General features: G+C 36.8%; 1 long non-coding RNA gene across 1 annotated transcript in view; it reads left to right on the top strand.

The window, feature by feature from the left end:
* The window catches only part of LOC128315953 (uncharacterized), a 358,710-nt gene extending 342,021 nt beyond the window's left edge, over positions 1–16,689 (top strand). The window contains exons 7-8 of the long non-coding RNA XR_008299197.1: positions 11,329–11,496; positions 16,567–16,689. This is a non-coding gene — a long non-coding RNA (uncharacterized LOC128315953). The remainder of the gene's footprint in view (positions 1–11,328; positions 11,497–16,566) is intronic.
* Positions 16,690–18,966: the final 2,277 nt, after the last annotated feature.

The following is an 18,966-nucleotide window of genomic DNA, read 5'->3' as shown; positions in this document are numbered from 1 at the left end:
TATTCATGAGGAGTATCAGTATGTAGTTTGCTTTTCTAGTGATTTTTAATTTTAGTTTTAGTGTCAGTGTAATATTGGACTACTAGAATCAAATGAGAGTGTCTGCTGTGCTTCTGGTTTTTTCAAAAGTTTGATATTAATTTGTTTTTAAATGTTTGGTAAAATTCACCAGTGAAGTCATCTGGGTCTAGGCTTTTCTTTATGGAAAGTTTTTGTTTTATGTAATTCACTTCTTTCTATTCCAGTATAATTAACATACAGTGTTACATTAGCTTCAGGTATACAATATAATGATTCAAAGATTCTATACATTACTCAGTGCTCATCACCATAAGTGTACTCTTATTCCCCTTGACTTAATTCATCCATCTCCCCACTCACATTTCCTCTGGCAACAGCCAACTTGTTCTCTATATTTAACAGTCTGTTTTTTGTTTTTCTCTTTTTTGTTTCTTAAATTGCACATATGAGTGAATCATATGGTATTTGTCTTTCTGACTTATTTCACTTAACATTATATCCTCTAGTCCATCCATGTTGTTGCAAAGTGAAAGACTTCATCCTTTTTTGTGGCTAATATTCCATTGTGTGTGTGTGTGTGTCTTCTTTATCCATTTATCTATTGGTAGACACTTGGATTCCTTCCTTATCTTTGTTATTGTCAATAATGCTACGGTAAACATAGGGTTGCATATATCTTTTCCAATTAGGGTTTTGTTTTCGTTAGGTAAATACCCAATAGTGAAATTACTAGATTGTATGGTAATTCTATTTTTAATTTTTAAAGGAACCTCCATACTGTTTTCCATAGACGACTGTACCAGTATACTGTCCCACCAACAATCCACAAGGATTCCTTTTTTTCTACATCCTCACCAACACTTGTTATTTGCCTTTGATTTTAGCCACTCTGACAAGTGTGAGGTGATATCTCATTGTGGTTTTGATTTTCATTTACCTGATGATTAGTGATTGAGCATCTTTTCATGTGTCTGATGGCCATCTGTATGTCATCTTTGGAAGAATGTCTATCTAGATCCTCTGCCCATTTTTCAACTGGATCATTTGAAGGTGGAGTTTGGTGTTGATATGCAGAAGTTCTTTATATACTTTGCATATTAACCCCTTGTCAAATAAATCCTTTAAAATACCTTCTCGCACTTACTAGGTTGTCTTTTTGTTTTGTTGATGGTTTCCTTCGCTGTGCAAAATCTTTTTAGTTTGGGGTGTTCCAAATAATATTATTTTGCTCACATTTCCCTTACTATAGGAGACACAGAAAGATGTTTCTAGAGCTGATGTCAAAGAGATTACTCCCTATGATTTCTTTTAGGAATATCATGGTTTCAGGTCTCATTAAAGACCTAGAGATCTTTTTTAGGTCTTTAATCCATTTTGAGTTTATTTTTGTGTATGCTGTAAGAAAGTGGTCCAGGTTTTTTCTTTTGCGTATAGCTGTTCTGAACACCATTTGTTGAAGAGACTTGTCTTTTTCCCATTGTGTATTCTTCCTTCCTATATCATAGATTAATTGACCATATAATCATGGGTTTATTTCTGGGTTCTCTGTTCTATTCCATTTGACCTAAGTGTCCATTTTTGTGCCAGTACCATATAGTTTGGGGTATTGTAGTTTTATAGTGTACTTTGAGATCTGGGATTAGGATACCTCCAGTTTGTACCCCCATGTTTATAGCAGCACTCTCAACCATACCCAAATTATGGAAAGAGCCTAAATGTCCATCAACTGATGAATGGATAAAGAAAATTGTGGTTTATATACACAATGGAGTACTACGTGGCAATGAGAAAGAACGAAATATGGCCCTTTGTAGCAACGTGGATGGAACTGGAGAGTGTGATGCTAAGTGAAATAAGCCATACAGAGAAAGACAGATACCATATGTTTTCACTCTTAGGTGGATCCTGAGAAACTTAACAGAAACCCATGGGGGAGGGGAAGGAAAAAAAAAAGAGGTTAGAGTGGGAGAGAGCCAAAGCATAAGAGACTCTTAAAAACTGAGAACAAACTGAGGGTTGATGGGGGGTGGGAGGGAGGGGAGGGTGGGTGATGGGTATTGAGGAGGGCACCTTTTGGGATGAGCACTGGGTGTTGTATGGAAACAAATTTGACAATAAACTTCATATATTGAAAAAAAAAAAGGATACCTCCAGTTTTGTTCTGCTTTTCCAAGATTGCTTTGGCTATTTATGGTCTTTTGTGATTTGATACCATTATTTGTTCTAGTTCTGTGAAAAATGTTGGCATTTTGATAGGGACTGACTAACTCTGTAGATTGTTTTGGGCAGTATAGACATTTTAACAGTATTTGTTCTTCCAATCCATGAGCATGGAATGTCTTACTATTTTTTTGGATCCTCTTCAATTTTTTTCATCAGTGTTTTATAATTTTCAGAGTACAGGTCTTTTACCTCCTCGGTTAGGTTTATTCCTATGTATCTTATTTTTGGTGCGATTTTATTATTTTTTTAATTATTTATTTTGACGGGGAGAGAAGGGGCAGAGAGAAAGGGAAGGAGAGACAATCTCAAGCAGGCTCCATACTGTCAGCCCAGAGCCTGAGTGGGCTCAAACTCACAAACTATGAGATCATGACTTGAGCAGAAATCAAAAGTTGGTCACTTAACTGGCTGAGCCACCCAGGCACCACAATGCAATTTTAAATGGGATTGTTTTCTTAATTTCTCTTTTGATGTGTCATTATTGGTGTATAGAAATGCAACAGATTTCTGTACATTGATGTTGTATCCTGCAACTTTTACTGAATTTGTTTATCAGTTCTAGCAGTTTTGTGGTGGAATCTTTTAGTATCATGTAATCTGCAAATAGTGGACGTTTCACTTTTGCCTTCCCAATTTCTATGCCTTTTCTTTCTGTTGTATTACTGCTGTGGCTAGGACTTGCAGTACTATGTTGAATAAAAGTGGGGAGAGGGACATCTTTGTCTTGTTCCTGACCGTAGAGGAAAAGCACTCAGTTTCTCCCACATTTAAGATGATGTTGGCTGTGGGTTTTTTTCATATATGGCCTTTATTCTGTTGAGGTATGTTGCCTCTAAACTTACTTTGTTGAAGGTCTTTATTATGAATGCATGTTGTACTTTGTCAAATGCTTTTTCTGAGACTACTGAAATGATCATATGGTTCTTATCTTTTTTCTTATTGATGTGATGTATTATGTCGATTGATTTGTAAATATTGAACCATTCTTGCAGCCCAGGATTAAATCCTGCTTGATTGTACTGAATGATTTTTTAAATGTATTTTTGGATTCAGTTTGCTAATATTTTGTTGAGGATTTTTGCATCTGTTTTCATCAAGGATACTGGCCTCTAGTTCTCTTTTTTGGTGGTATCTATCTGGTTTTGGTACCAGGATAATGCTGGCCTCATAGAATGACTTTGGCATTTTCCTTCTTTATCTATGTTTTGGACTAGTTGGAGAATAGATATTAACTCTTCTTTAAATATGTTTTTTTTAATTTTTTAACATTTATTTATTTTTGAGAGAGAGAGTGAGAGCACCGGAGGGGCAGAAAGAGAGGGAGACACAGAATCTGAGGCTCCAGGCTCTGAGCTGTCAGCACAGAGCCCAGTGGGGGCTTGAATTCACAAACTGTAAGATCATGACCTGTGCCGAAGTCAGACGCTTAACCAACTGAGCCACCCAGGTGCCCCTGTTCTTCTTTAAATATTTGGTAGAATTTGCCTGTGCCATCTGGTTCTTTGGGAGGTTTTTGCTTACCAATTCAATTTCTTTGCTGGCTATCATTCTGTTCAAGTTATATATTTCTTCCTGTTTCAATTTTGGTAGTTGATATGTATCTAGGAATTTTTCCATTTCTTCTGGGTTGTCCATTGGGTGGACATACAGTTTTTCATAATATTTTCTTATATTTGTTTATATTTTTGTGGTGTTATTATTTCTCCTCTCTCATATGTGATTTTATTTATTTGAATCCATGGGGTGCCGGGGTGGCTCAGTCTGTTAAACATCTGACTTTGACTCAGGTCATGATCTCATGATTCGTGAGTTCAAGCCCCATGTCAGGCTCTGTGCTGACAACTCAGAGCCTGGAGCCTGCTTCAGATTCTGTGACTCTCACCTGCACATGCTCTGACTCTCTCAATAAACAAACAAACAAACATTAAGATGATACTTTATGTGTTTGAATCTTTTTTTTTTTTCTCCTGGTAAAGTCTAACTACAGGTTTATCAGTTTTATTGAATTTTTTTAAGGAACCAGGCTCCTGGTTACTATTGATTGGTTCTATTCTTTTTAAGTTTGTTTGTTTGTTTGTTTGTTTGTTTGTCTGTTTGTTTTACAGAGAGAGAGAGAGAGAGAGAGAGCGTGCACCCGAGCACACGAGCCAGGGAGGGGCAGAGAGAGAGAGAGGGATAGAGAAGATCCCAAGCAGGCTCTGTGCTGTCAGTGGAGAGCCCAGTGCGGGTCTTGAACTCACGAACTAGAAGATCGTGCCCAGAGCCTAAATCCGGAGTCTGATGCTTAATTGACTGAGCCACCCAGGTATGCCTGGTTCTTTTTTTTAAAGATTCATTTCTGCTCTAATATTTATTATTTCCTTACTTCTGCTAGTTTAGGCTTCATCTGTTGTTCTTTTTCTAGCTCCTTTATATGTAAGGTTAGGTTGTTTGAGATTGTTCTTGCTTCTTGATGTAGACCTGTATGGCTATATACTTCCCCTTTAGCACTGCTTTTACTGCATCCCAAAGGTTTTGGACGATTGTGTTTTCATTTTTGTTTGTTTCCGTGTACTTTTTAATTTCTTTTGTTTTCTGGCAGACTCATTCATTGTCTAGTAGCATGATTTTTAATCTCCATGTATTTGTGGTCTTTCCAGATTTTTGTGGTTGACTTCTAGTTGCATAGTGCTGTGGTCAGAAAAAGATGCATGGTATGACTTCAGTATTCTTGAATTTGTTGAGGCCTGTTTTGTGGCTTAATATGTGATCTATTCAGGAGAATGTTCCATGTGCACTTGGAAAGAATGTGTATTCTGCTGTTTTAGGATGGAATGTTCTGATTATCTGTTAAATTTATCTGGCCCATTGTATTATTCAAAGCCATTGTTTCCTTGTAGATTTTCTGTTTAGATGATCTGTCCATTGATGTGAGTGGGGTGTTAAAGTCCCCTAATATTATTGCATTATTATTGATTAGTTCCTTATGTTTGTTATTAACTGTTTCATGTATTTGGGTTCTCCTATGTTGTATAAATATTTACAATTAGATCTTCTTGTTGGATAGTCGCCATTATTATATAGTAGTCCTTTTTTTGTCTCTTGTTATAGTCTTTTTTTTTTTTTTAAAGTCTAGTTTGTCCTTGGGGCACCTGGGTGGCTCAGTCGGTTGAGCGTCTGACTTTGACTCAGGTCATGATCTTACGGTCTGTGGGTTTGAGCCCTGCGTCGGGCTCTGTGCTGACAGCTCAAAGGCTGGAGCCTGCTTCCAATCCTGTGTCTCCCTCTCTCTCTGCCTCTCCTCCATTCTCCCTTTGTGTCACTCTGTCTCTCAAAAATCAATAAATGTAAAAAAAAATTTTAAAGTCTAGTTGGTCCAATATAAGTCTTGCTAGTCCAGCTTTCTTTTGACATCCATTTGCATGATAGATGATTCTCCATCTCCTCATTGTCAATCTGTAAGTATCTTTAGGCCTAAAGTGAGTCTCTTATAGGCAGTATATAGATGGGTCTTATTTTTTTTTTTTTATCCATTCTGTCACCCGATGTATTTTGATTGGAGCATTCAGTCCATTTACAAAGTAATCATTGATAGATATGTATTTATTGTCATTTTATTACTTGCTTGTGGTTGTTTGTAAAGATTTTCTCTGATCCTTTCTTGTCTTTCATGTTTTGCTGATTTTCTTCAGGAATATATTTGATCTCTTTCTATTCTTTGCATATGTATTAGTGGTTTTTGATGTATGGTTTCCAAGAGGTTTGTATATAACCTCTTTTGCATATAGCAGACTATATTAAATTGACAAGTCATTTATATTTGAACCCATTCTTTACTCCTCCCACACCTTAGGTTTATGTTATTATATCTCATATCTTTTTTTGTGTGTGAGTTCCTTGACTGATGTCTTACACAAATACTCATTTTTACTGCTTTTGTGTTTCACTTTTGGTCTTTCCTTTCCACTCCAAGAGTCCCCTTTGACATTTCTTGCAGAGCTGGTTCCTTTCATTTTTGTCTGGGAAACTCTTTATATATCCTTCTATTCTGAATGATAGCCTTGCTTGATAGAGTATTCTTAGATGTAGATTTTTCCCTTTCAGCCCTTTGAATATATCATGCTACTCCCTTCTGGCTTGAAAAGTTTTGTTGAAAAAATTTACATCTAGCTTTCTGGGTTTTCCCTTGTAACTTACAGACTTCTTTTGTCTTACCGCTTTCAAAACTTTTTGTCACTATTTTTTCCTAATTTAATTATAACATGTCTTGGCATGGGGCTGCTTTTTTTTTATTTTGACAGGAGTTCTCTGTGCCTCCTAGATCTGGATATCTGTTTCCTTCCCCAGATTAGGGAAGATTTCAGCTATTATGTCTTGAGTAAAATTTTCTGCCCCCTTTTCTCTCTTCTTCTAGGTCTCTTATAATACTAATGTTACTATATTTGATGGAGTCACCCATTTCTCTAGGTCTGTTCTTATTTTTCACAATTCTTTTTTCTCTCTGTTTTGTTCAGCTTGATTACCTTCCATTACTCTGTCTTCTGGGTCACTAATTCACTCCTCTACTTCTTCCATCCTGCTGTTCATTCCATCGAGGGTGTTTCTCATTTGTTATTGAGCTCTTTATCTCTGCTTTGTTGTTCCTTATTTCTGTGTTAAGGGTTTCATTCATGTCTTCCACTCTTAAGATGAGTGAGTATCCTTATGATCATTGCTTTAAATTCTCTGTCTCATTGAGATTTCTGGCTGTGGTCTTGTCCTGTTCTTTCATTTGGGATAAATTTCTCCATCTCATTTTGTCTGCCTCTTTGTGTCTGTGTGTTAAGTCAGCTATGTCTTTTGCCTTTAAATTACTGACTTTATGAACAAGAGGTCCTGGAGTCCACTGCAGTATAAAGTTCACCAGAACTTGGCACTACAGCAAAGTACCGTATGTGTGTTGTTTACACCCTGCTGTTGTGTCTGAGTTATTTTCCTTTTAGTTTAGTCATCTGCACTGACTCTCTATTGTGGGCTGTGCTTGCTCTCTGTGGTATTATTGGGACCCAAGCGGGCCAGCTGTGAGTGGGAACTCAGGCTGGGAACACATGGGTGGTGTTAACAAAATTTAGGCTGGCCCTTTAGTCCTACGCTGGATACTCCCAAGCATTGTGGTGGCTAAACACTAGGGCTTCTGGGGGTGCACAGCTGGGCATGGCATATGATGGCTGCAGTGCATACAGGGGTTGGATGTGGTGGCTAGGCACAGTGAGGTGTCTGGGTACCAGTACATAGTGGCAGTTGTGCACCTGCTAGCTGGGCAGGGTGCTAACAAAGTTTTCCCTGAGCCCAGGGCCAAAGCTAGTAGGCTTGGAGTGGGTGATTCTGCAGAAGACATTGTGGGCATGGTGCACTGGTAGCAGGTTAGGTAGCAAGTGTCTGTGTAGCCCTGCCTCCCACAGGTGCCTCTGTGTTTATGCTGGGTGGCTAGAGAGGAAAATAGCACCTTCCATCTCCCTCATTTTTGGAGAACTCCCCCAACACACTAAGAACATTCATCAACCAGGATGAACAGATCTGTCTCCCATTTGACCCCAGTGTTGTGTAAACTGCCCTTTTTATGTTGCCTCTCTGTGAAGGCTGCTGTCTCTTTAAGGGGGGGAGGCGCTAACCCAGGTATCACCTTCTCTCCTGGCTCATCCATTGCTGAGTCAGCTGACTTTTAAAGTTCAGGACTCCAAGTCCTACTGGTTTAAAAAACTCACAGAATACAGCCCCTCTGGTTTTTATTTATTTTTATTTTTACTTAAGTTTTTATTTATTTTGAGAGAGAGAGAAAGAGAAAGAGAGAGAATCCCAAACAGGCTCTGCACTGACAGCGGGGCTCAACTTCATGAAACCTGAGACCACCACCTGAGCCAAAATCAAGAGTAGGATGCTCAACTGACTGAGCCACCAAGTCACCCAGACTTTCTGGTTTTTAAAGCCAAATGTTATGGGTATTATTCTTCCCCATGTGAGAGCCTGTTTTGCCCTTCCTGTGTGCAGCTCCATCTCTCCTGTGGGCAGCCTCCTTTTGCCTTTCTGACCTTCCTAATCTTTTAGATGCTGTTTCTTCACTGTATTTAGCTATGGAGTTTGTTCTGCCAGTCTTCAGATCACTCTGGTTTATTAACTTGGATGTGGATGATGTCTAGTTGTAAACATGGGACAGGGAGAGCTCAGGATCCTCCTATTCTGCCAACTTCCCAAGCTATTTTGAGATTTTTGTAGGTAACATACAGACTGATCTTCCCTTTTTGTTTAAACCCACTTAGCCATGTGTCTTTTGATTGGAGAATTTAGTCCCTATATTTAAAGTAATTACTAATAAACTTATTACTGTTTTGTTAACCATTTTCTTTTTTTGTAATTCCTTCATTCTTCTTCCTTGCTATCATCTTCTTAGTGATCTGATGATTTGATGATTATCCGTACTGGTATGCTTAGATCATTTTATCTTTTTTGTATCTTCTATAGATTTGCCATGTAGTTACCATAAAGCTTGTATTTTTAAAAATCAGTTTAAGGTGATAACTTAAATTAAAATGCATTATAAAGGTCTATATTATTATCCCCACCCCATGTTTTATGTTTCTGATGTACTATTTTTATCTTGTGTATCCATTAACACATTATAGTTATTTTTACTACTTTTGTCTTTAGTTTTCATAGATTTATAAGTGATTGTCATACCCTCATCAATTAGATTACTTCAATTTATATGCACACACACATTTATACCAATGGAATTTATACTTTAATGTTTTCCTTTTACTAGTTAGACCATTTTTGTTTCAGCTTAAAGAATTTTCTTTATCATTTATTGGAAATCCTATCTATTAGTGACAAACTCCTTTAGATTTTGCTGGTCTGAAAAGCCAATTCTCCTTCAATTCTGAAGGACAACTTTGACAGGTAGATTGTTCTCATTGGAAGTTTTTTGTTCTTTATTTCAGCACTTTGAATATATTGTGCTACTTCCTCCTGGATTGCAAAGTTTCTGCAAAAAATCTAATAATCATATAGGTTATGTATGTAATAGGTTGCTTTCTTTTGCTTTTAAGATTCTCATCTTGTTTTTACCTTTTGACAATGAATATGTGCTTTTGTGTGGATTTCTTCAGATTTCTCTCTGGATCTGGGTGATTTTCCTCCTTAAGTTAGGGACATTTTTTAGCCATTATTTTTCATACAAGCTTTCTGCCACTTTTTCCTCTCTCTTCTCTTTTTATGTTGTCCTATAAGTGTCTTAAGGTATGTTCACTCTTTTTCATTACTCTTTGTTGTTCTGATGTATCAATTCCATTGGCTTGTCTTCAAGTTCACTTATTCTTTTTTCTGCTTCATCTAGTCTGTTGTGACTCCCTCTATTGTATTTGTGTGATGATTTATTCTGATTTCAACTCTGTGATTTCTCTTTGTTACTGTCTTATATTTTCTGTCTCATGTTGAAATTCTCACTTTGTTCATGCATTGTTCTCCTGACCTCAGTAACATCATTATGACTGTAATATGTAATTTTTTATCAGGTAAATCATTTATCTCAATTTCACTAAGGACTTTTTAGAGATTTTATCATTTTCCTTTCTGTATTAGCTGGTTTGTTGCATTAGGTAAATGAGCCACCTTCCTACTCTTGAAGTAATGGCCTTCATAGGAGATGAAAGTTTTTGTTTATCCCTGTCCTAGGTTATTATTGCCTCCCAAAACTTTATTATTGTCCAGGCAGCTTTCTTAGGTCTTACACATACTCATAACTGGGAGGTATTAAGAATAATCAGTATCTCAGAGGATAGGGTATTAGTAAATACCTATAGTGTGTTAGCCATGGTGAATCTATGAGAGCCCTTTAAGAACTGCTTCTCCATTTAATATTGCCTTAGTTTCATGGGTGCAAACCCCCATTGGCTTTCAAAGCTCAATGTTTTGGGGGCCAATATTTCAGTTATAGATCTTAAATTTTGAGATATCAGATATGGCGTTCAAATGCCTAACACCTCAGGAAAGAGCTGGAAGTTGAGTTTCCTTCCTATTGTAGGTTGTCACAAAAGAAATGGGGTGTATGGGATTGTGTCTCATCCTCTCCTACCTGTATTGATCTGATATGTAAGTCCCTCAGCCACTTTTTGGGAAACTTGCAGAGAATTATTCTGAATATAGCTATAGATTTAGTGTGTCCATGAGTGGGGGTGAGTTCCTTGAGATCCTTGTGCATTGCTATCTTGAACCAGAAATTAATTCTTATTTTTAAATCTTGCTTCTTAATGGTCATCTCCGTATCAGTATAATTTAGTCATCAGCCAATAACTGATCAGAAGATTATCTTAAATTAATTACCTGTATGTCTTCCAACATGTTACAGGGGATCTACGTGATAAGGCATGTCTTCAACTTTTAGTGTTTTATTTCCTCCTTTCACATAATCTCAAGGTCAGAGGTGAGAAACTTCTCCTTTACCATACAGACCCTGAGGAATAAGCTCAGGCTTTCATAAAAGTTTCTTTGGCTTTTTAGTTTTTGAGACTTTGCTCTCAAATTCCTGGCTAAGCTCTTATTTTCTGCAACTAAAATCACAATCTTAGGCAGGTGCAATATTCCAGCAGATTATATTGTTTTGGTAATGCTCTAGGGTTAGAGACTTTTTTCCCCTGAGATAAAATCAAATTGACACAATACACTTGAAATAGAGATTTCCCAAAGAGCTTTAAGTTGGAACAAAATATTGGTTGTGCTATGGGGATGTTGCATTTAAAGCATCTGCAAAAGAGGTCATTAACTTTGAGGCTGTTGGGTTTTATAGCTACTGCCCAACTGAGGTGGTTAGAGAGGGAAATGAGAATAACCCAAGTTAAAAATTTAAGAAGGTAAAATTAAAAAAGAAATTCACAATTTTACTGAGATTCACAATTTCCTCTGGATAGATGATTTCAGTTCAATATCTTAATTAATTACCAGGGTTCAGAACTGGCTGATTTTAGTTGGTGTGCCAGTTATTTTCATAGTTTTTGTGGGAGAGTTCACCAAAGTTCTCATTCTACCATGCTAGAAGTCAATCTTCAAGTAGCTCTTTGTGCTCTCTTCTAGCACAAGTGACTTACTAGCATAGATGCCTGAAGCAAGTGGATTGGATGAGCTGAAGAAGAGTCCATGTGTCCACCAGGAGCTATAACAAGGATGAGCCAATCCACGTGGCTGGATCCTTTGTTCCTTGAGAACTGGAAAATCAGGGAAATCTCAAAATTCTGTACCATAGTAGGTATTTCAACAACTGATTATCAGGGTTATTTTAGTTTGAGGAGTAAAAGAGAGCACCTCATTAGCTGATTCTATTGGAGTTCTGGGAGCTATCGCCTTTTTCTAACAATGATAGCAATTTTAACTGTGGTAAACAGTTCTCAGATTTGATTATGGCTTTCTGGTTAAAGTGATGGTCTTATCTCTAAGCTTTTCTTTTCTTGGAACTTTGGAATGCCACTCAGCCCAATTACAGTAGTAGCCCAAATGAAAAGGGGGTGTTAAATCCACAAATGATAACTTTTACTAGTGCAAGAGTCAGTGAATAAATTCCCATCTTCCATTCTCTGGAAGGGGTACTCGTGAAGCTATTTTTGGAGGTGGACGCTCTAAAGAGCCCCTCAGACAGAATATATAAGTGCAGAGAGATGACCATGAACTCCTGAGTACTGCCCCCATGTGAAGACAGTAGGCAGAAGAGCCAGGGGAAGCCATGCTTGTGGCTGGACAAGGATGCAGATAGACAATAATGTACGGATGAGGGGTAGGGCAACAATAGTCTGGTGATGACCCATGTAGTACTTTACATAGTATTTCACTTTCCAAAAGTTTCTACCCATTAATAAGTAGACATTAAAGATTTCAGCTTTTAAGGAAAGATAATGGAACTTGGCAAAAAATGTAGTGGATTTGGGGAAGAATTCTGAGTTCACAGGGAGAATTATGTTCATTTTAGGGAGGTTTTCCAGATATGGTTAGATTCTGAGTAACAGGTGTTTAAAGTGGCCACCTGAAAGTCCAAGTTTTGCTGTGGCAAGTAACTGGACACAATGGACCTGTACCTTCCTAGTTTAAATAGGTTACAGATCTGCCCTTTTGCAAAATCCTGCATCATTTTGTGTGTAGAGATTAAGCCAATGATATTACACACTAAAGGAAGCTTGTTATTCTTGTATGCAAATGAATATTAAAGTAGCAGTTAGAAAATAAAAACGTAAGTAAATCAGACCTCATTATCAAAAAAACAAAACCGAACAGGATGCACTTTGACTTAAAAGGCCATTATAAGAGGCACTGAGCAATATTTAACCATGGTGAATTAACTTATGGCTAATAGGATACACCATGGTTGATTGGAATAAGCTTGCCTGGCACTTGAAGCCAAGCAGTTTTGTTCTTCAAAACTAGATAGGTCAGTAGTCCTACTGCTCCTAAAACTGAAGATTCCCAGGGAAGTTGAGCTCTGGTTGGCCACATAGCGACTCTTTATTTATATTCTTTGATGCACAGTCGGTATTGGTTTCATTTCCTCCACATATGTGAGCCTCCAAAATTTAGACAGTATTTCCAAATGGTTGTATGTCATTATAGTATACTTACCAGTAGAGAGAAGAAAAACTTTGTTAAGATAACTTTAAACATTTTTCCCAAATAAAATAGATTTTATAATTTCTATACATCTATAGTGAAGCAGCAGGAAGGGAAATTAAGGAATAAATACCTTTTCAATTGTGCCAAAAACCATAATATAATTAGAAATTAATCTAACCAAAGATGTGAAAAACCTTTACTCAGAAAATTATAAAACACTGATGAAAGGAATTAAAGGGGATATAAGGAAATGGAAAGACAGTCCATGCTAATGGATTGGAGGAACAAACACTGTTAAAATGTCTACATTACCCAAAGCAACATAACACATTTAATGCAATCCCTATCAAAATATCAACAGCTTTCTTGGAGCACCTGGATGGCTCAGTCAGTTAAGTGTGGGACTCTTGATCTTGGATCAGGTCATGGTCTCATGGTTTGTGGGATCAAGCCCTATGCTGACAGCACAGAGCCTGCTTGGGATTCTTGCTCTACCCCTTCCTTGCTCATTGCACTCTCTCTCTCAAAATAAACTAAAAAAAATAGCAACAGCATTTTTCACAGAGTTAGAATAAATAATCATAAAATGTGTATGGAACAACAAAAGACCCTGATGGCCAAGGCAATCTTGAAAAAGAAAAGCAAAGTTGGAGGCATTAAAACTCTAGACTTCAAGTTATATTACAAAGCTATAGTGATCAAAGAAGTAGACACAGATCAATAGAATAGAAAATCAAAAAATGAACTGACAACTATATGGGCAATTAATCTTTTATAAGTTTTATTTTGAGAGAGAGTGAATGCATGTGGGCATGGGAAGTGCGGAGAGAGAGAGAGGGAGAGAGAATGCAGGGCTTTAACTCAGTAATATTCAGATCATAACCTGAGCTGAAATCAAGAGTCAGATGCTTAACCAACTGAGCTACCTATGCACCCCTAATTTTTATTTTTTTTACAACATTAATTATTTTTCAAAGTATATTTATTTTTAAAAGCATTTATTTATTTTGAGAAAGGAAGACTGAGAACAGAGGAGGGGAAGAGGAAGAGAGATACTTCTAAGCAGTCTCCATGCTGTAAGTGCAGAACCTGACCCCAGGCTGGATCTCATGAACTGTGAGATCATGACCTAAACTGTAATCAAGAGTCAGATGCTTAACCAACTGAGCTACTCAGTTTCCCCCACAGGATTTCATTCATTCATTCATTCATTCATGCATTCTTAAGAAAGTGCTTGCTTCTTTTTTTGTTGTTGGGAAAACTGGACAGTAACATTCAAAAGAATAAACCTGGACCACTTTCTTACACCATACACAAAAATAAATTCAAAATGGATGAAAGACCTAAATGTGAGGACTGAAACCCCTAAAATCCTAGAGAGTACACAGGCAGTAACCTCTTTGACATCAGATATAGCTACTTCTTACCGGATAGGTCTCCAGAAGCAAGGAAAACAAAAGCAAAAATCAACTGTTGGGACTTCATCAAAAGAAAAAGCTTCTGCAGAGCAAAGCAAACAATCAACAAAAGTAAATGGCAGTCTACACAATGGGAGAAGATATTTGCAAATGATATAACAGATAAAGGGTTATTATCCAAAATACATAAAGAACTTATAAAACTCAACACCCAAAAAAAACAATCCAGTTAAAAAACAGGCAGAAGACATGAATAAGACATTTCTCCAAAGAAGACATGCAGATGGCCAAAAGACACATGAAAATATGCTCAAAATAACTGATCATCAGGGACATACAAATCAAAACTCCAATGAGGTATCACCTCACACCTGGCAGGAAGGCTAAAATCAACAACACAAGGAACAACAGGTGTTGGTGAGGATGCCAGGAAAGGGGAACATTCCTACACTGTTGGTGGGAATGCAAACTGGTGTACATACATTGTGCAAAACAGTATGCGGGTTCCTCAAAAAGTTAAAAATAGAACTACCCTACAATCTAGCAATTGCACTGCTAGGTACTTACCCAAAGGATACAAAAATACTGATTTAAAGTTCATAGCAGCATTATCAACAGTAGCCAAATTATGGAAAGAGCTCAAATTTCATCAGCTGATGAATGGACAAGGAAGAGGTGGTAAATATACAATAGAATATTTTTCAGCCATTAAGAAGAATGAAATCTTGCCATTTGCAACAACATGCATGGAAATAGAATGTATTATGCTAAGCAAAAATAAATAAATAAATATCCCATGATTCCACTTATATGTGGAATTTAAGCAACAAAAATGATGAAGATTGGGGAAAAAAAAAAAGAGAGGCAACCCAGGAAACACACTCTTAACTATAGAGAACAATCTGAGGGTTATTGGAGAGGGAGTGGGTGGGAGGATGGTTAAATAGGTGATGGGGATTAAACAGGGTACTTGTGATGAACACTGGGTGTTATATGTAAGTGATGAGTTACCAAATTCTACACCCAAAACAAAAAAAGATGTAAGCTTTGCAAATATTTCCCAGTCTGTGGGTTTTTCATTTTATTTATCATTTCTATGACTGTGCAGAAGCTTTTTAGCTTTATGTAGTCCTATTTATTTATATTTGATACTGTTGCTTGTACCTTAATCTAATCTAAGAAATCATGTCCAAGACCCAGGTCAAGGAGATTTTTTCATGTTTTCTTCTAAAAGTTTTGTGGTTTCAGGACTTACATTTAAGTCTTTAATTTTGAGTTAATTTTTGTGAGTGGTTTAAGATAGGGGTCTAATTTCATTATTTTATATATTCAACTTTTCCAGCATCATTTATTGAAGGGACTATTTTCTCTTCATTTAGTATTATTTGGCTCCCTTATTTTTTTTTTTTAACGTTTATTTATTTTTAGACAGAGAGAGACAGAGCATGAACGGGGGAGGGGCAGAGAGAGAGGGAGACACAGAATCAGAAGCAGGCTCCAGGCTCTGAGCCCAGAGCCCGACGCGGGTCTCGAACTCACAGACCGCGAGATCGTGATCTGAGTGAAAGTCGGACGCTTAACGGACTGAGCCACCCAGGCGCCCCTTGGCTCCCTTGTTAAATATTAGTTGAGCATATATATACATGGGTTTATGGGCTCTCAATTCTGTTGCTCTTAATTGGTCTCTTTTTATGCCACTAACGTACTGTTTTGATTACTAAAGCTTTATAACTTGAAATCAGGAAGTGTATGGCATCCTGCTTTCTTTCTCAGGACTGCTTTGACTATTCCAGATCTTTTATGGTCTCATAAAGTTTAGGTTTTTTTTTTTCTACTTTAGTTAAAAAAATACATTGGAATCTTGATAGGGATTTCATTAAATCTATAGATGGCTTTGGATAGTATGGACATTTTAATATTTTCCAGTCCATGAACATGAGATACCTCTCCATTTATTTGTGTCATTCTCAGTTTTTTAAAATCAGCATCTTGTAGCAGAGCTCTTTCACCTCCTTGGTTAGATTTATTAGCATTTTGTTGTTATTTGATGCTATTGTAAGTGGGATTGATTTCTTTTTCAGATAATTTGTTAATGTATAGACATGTAACTGATTTTTGTATGTTATTTTTGTATACTGTAAATTTCATTTGTTGATAGGATCTAAAAATTTGGGGCTAATATTTTTAGGATTTTCTATATGTAACATTAGTCCATCTGTAAATACAGACAATTTTACTTCTACATTCCAATTCTTATGTCTTTTTTTTTTTTTCTGATTGCTTTGATTTGTTCTTCCAGTACTACGTTAAACAGGAGTAGAAGTAAACATTTATTCCTGATACAGGAAAAACTTTTAACTTTTCACCACTGAGTATGATGTTAGCTGTGGGCTTGTCAGATATGGCATTTCCTACATTGAGGTATGTTCCTTCTATACTTAATTTATTAACAATTTTGATGATGTTGAATTTTATAAAAGGCTGTTTTTCATCTCGAGGTGATCACAGGATTTTCTATTAGTGTGCTGTATCACATTGGTTTATTTGCATCCTTGTCAGATAACTGTCACTTGAACATGGTGAATTATGCTTTTAATGTTTTGACTTCAGTTTGTTAGTTTTGATAATTTTTAAAATCTACCTTTATCAGGGCTATTGACCTGTCATATTTGTTTCCCTTGAACTACCCTTGTCTTTGGCATCAGCCTAATGGTATCCATTCCTTCAATCATAGTGTGTGTCTTTAAGGCAAAAAAATATATATCTTGTACACATTGTATTGTTGAATAAAAAAAGCTCTCCTATACAAAGGAATTATTCACAGGTAAGGAGTTATTGCCATTTTGTAAATTTTTTTCTGGCTCTTTGTAGATTGTTTCTTGTCTCTTATTCTGCTTTTGTGTGTGTGTTTTGATGTCTTTTGTTAGTATGCTTTGACTTCTTTATCATGTTCTTCTGTGTGATTACTACAGGGTTTTTCCTTGTTACCATGAAGCTTACATAAAATCTAAATACCCTATTTTAACCAATAATAACCTAACTTTGACAGCATTCCGAAACTTTAAACTATTACTTCTCTTCCCCTCACACTTTCCATTATTGATATTATAGTTTGCATAATTTTATATTTCTTGTCCATAATATATTAACAAAATAACCATAACTAAAATAATTAACTTTTAGTGTAGAGTAGTAAGTGAACTTCCTTCTGATTGTTTGCACTACCTTCTTATGCTTTCATGATGTTAATTAGCATCTTTTTCTCTCAACTCAGAGAACTGCCTTCATTTCTTGTAGGGCATGTCTGATCCTAAGGAATTCCCTCTGCTTTTGTTTGCTCAGGAAACCCATTATTGCTTATTTATTTCTGAAGGAAGGTTTTTACAGTTATAGAATTCTTGGTTGACAGGCTTTTTTCTCTCAGTAGTTTGAATATGTCAGTACCTTCTCTCTCCTAGTCTGGAAAGTTTCTATTGAGAAATCTGCCTGGGCCTTATGGATGTGGATATTCATTTCTCTTTCCATTTTTGGCAAGAGTCCAGCTATTGTTTTAAATTCACTTTTTGTCCTTTTTATCTTCTATTTCTGGAATTCCTATGAGATGGATTTGTTTCCTTTGATTGTGTCTCATAGTCTTGTTAGCTTTCATCCCCTTTTCCATTTTTTCTTTTTGTTCTTCTGACTGAATAATTTCAAATGTCCTATATTCTATCTCACTAATTCTAGCTTCTGTAAGGTTGAGTCTGATGTTGAAACTCTATCAAATTCTTCAGTTCAGCAATTGTATTTTTCAGCTCTAAGGTTTCTGGTGTTTTTTTATTTGTTGATCTTCTCATTTTGCTTATGTATTACTTTCCTAATTTCCTGTAGTTGTCTGTGTTTTTTGTATAGTTCACTAAACGTAAGAGGATTATTTTGAATTCTTTGATAGTTTATAGTTATTGGGGTTTGTTTTCTTTGGTAGTGTAATGTTTACCTGATTATTTTGTGACCCATTATTCCTAATGTAGGTATATGAATATTTGAATAAGCAATCTTCTTTTCCATAGTTTACACATTCACTTTGGAAGAGGCAGTCCTTTATCCATCCTCTTGGCTTAGAGTTCTGGATGTGTCAGTTGGTAACATCCTTGGGCAAGATTAGCCTTGCTCTCAGGGTCTGAGAACACTTGAATTGGATTCCTGGCTTTTTTCACTGTCCAAATGAGATTCTAGACCAGGCTCCTTGATTGCCTGGTTCTCTGGTCAGGCTTCTTGGGTGGTGGAGACTAGGTACTATATTCAGCTGCATGTGGGGCTATAAATTTACTTTCCTGTGCTGGCATGGCATCAAGGTTTATACTTCTCATTGTTTGGGGACCTGACTCAGGAAAGTATGCATTCAATAATACCCTGTCCAGATGGAAAAAGCCATCAGCTGTGTTCTCTGTAGGTCAGTGCCACTGTAGGTTAGGCTATGTAGCTTCTTATATGCTGTGGTTAAGTAATCTGGTTGTACAAGGTGAAGGCACTGGGTGTTCACTCTGGTCTCTCTTTTCCCACCGGAGGAACCATAGGTTCAGGGGAGAGCTCTTGGTGTGCTGGGTCTGGGGGAGGGGCAAGGCAGCTAGTATATAGCTGCTCCTCTTACTTTTCCAATGTGGTCATCTTCAGGACTGTGGTGTTCTAAGATTTTCTAGTGGTGTTTGTCCATTAATAG

This window comes from Acinonyx jubatus, chromosome B3, assembly GCF_027475565.1.
Source record: "Acinonyx jubatus isolate Ajub_Pintada_27869175 chromosome B3, VMU_Ajub_asm_v1.0, whole genome shotgun sequence".
Taxonomy (NCBI): Eukaryota; Metazoa; Chordata; class Mammalia; order Carnivora; family Felidae; genus Acinonyx; species Acinonyx jubatus.
This window is presented reverse-complemented; position numbering and strand designations above follow the sequence as displayed.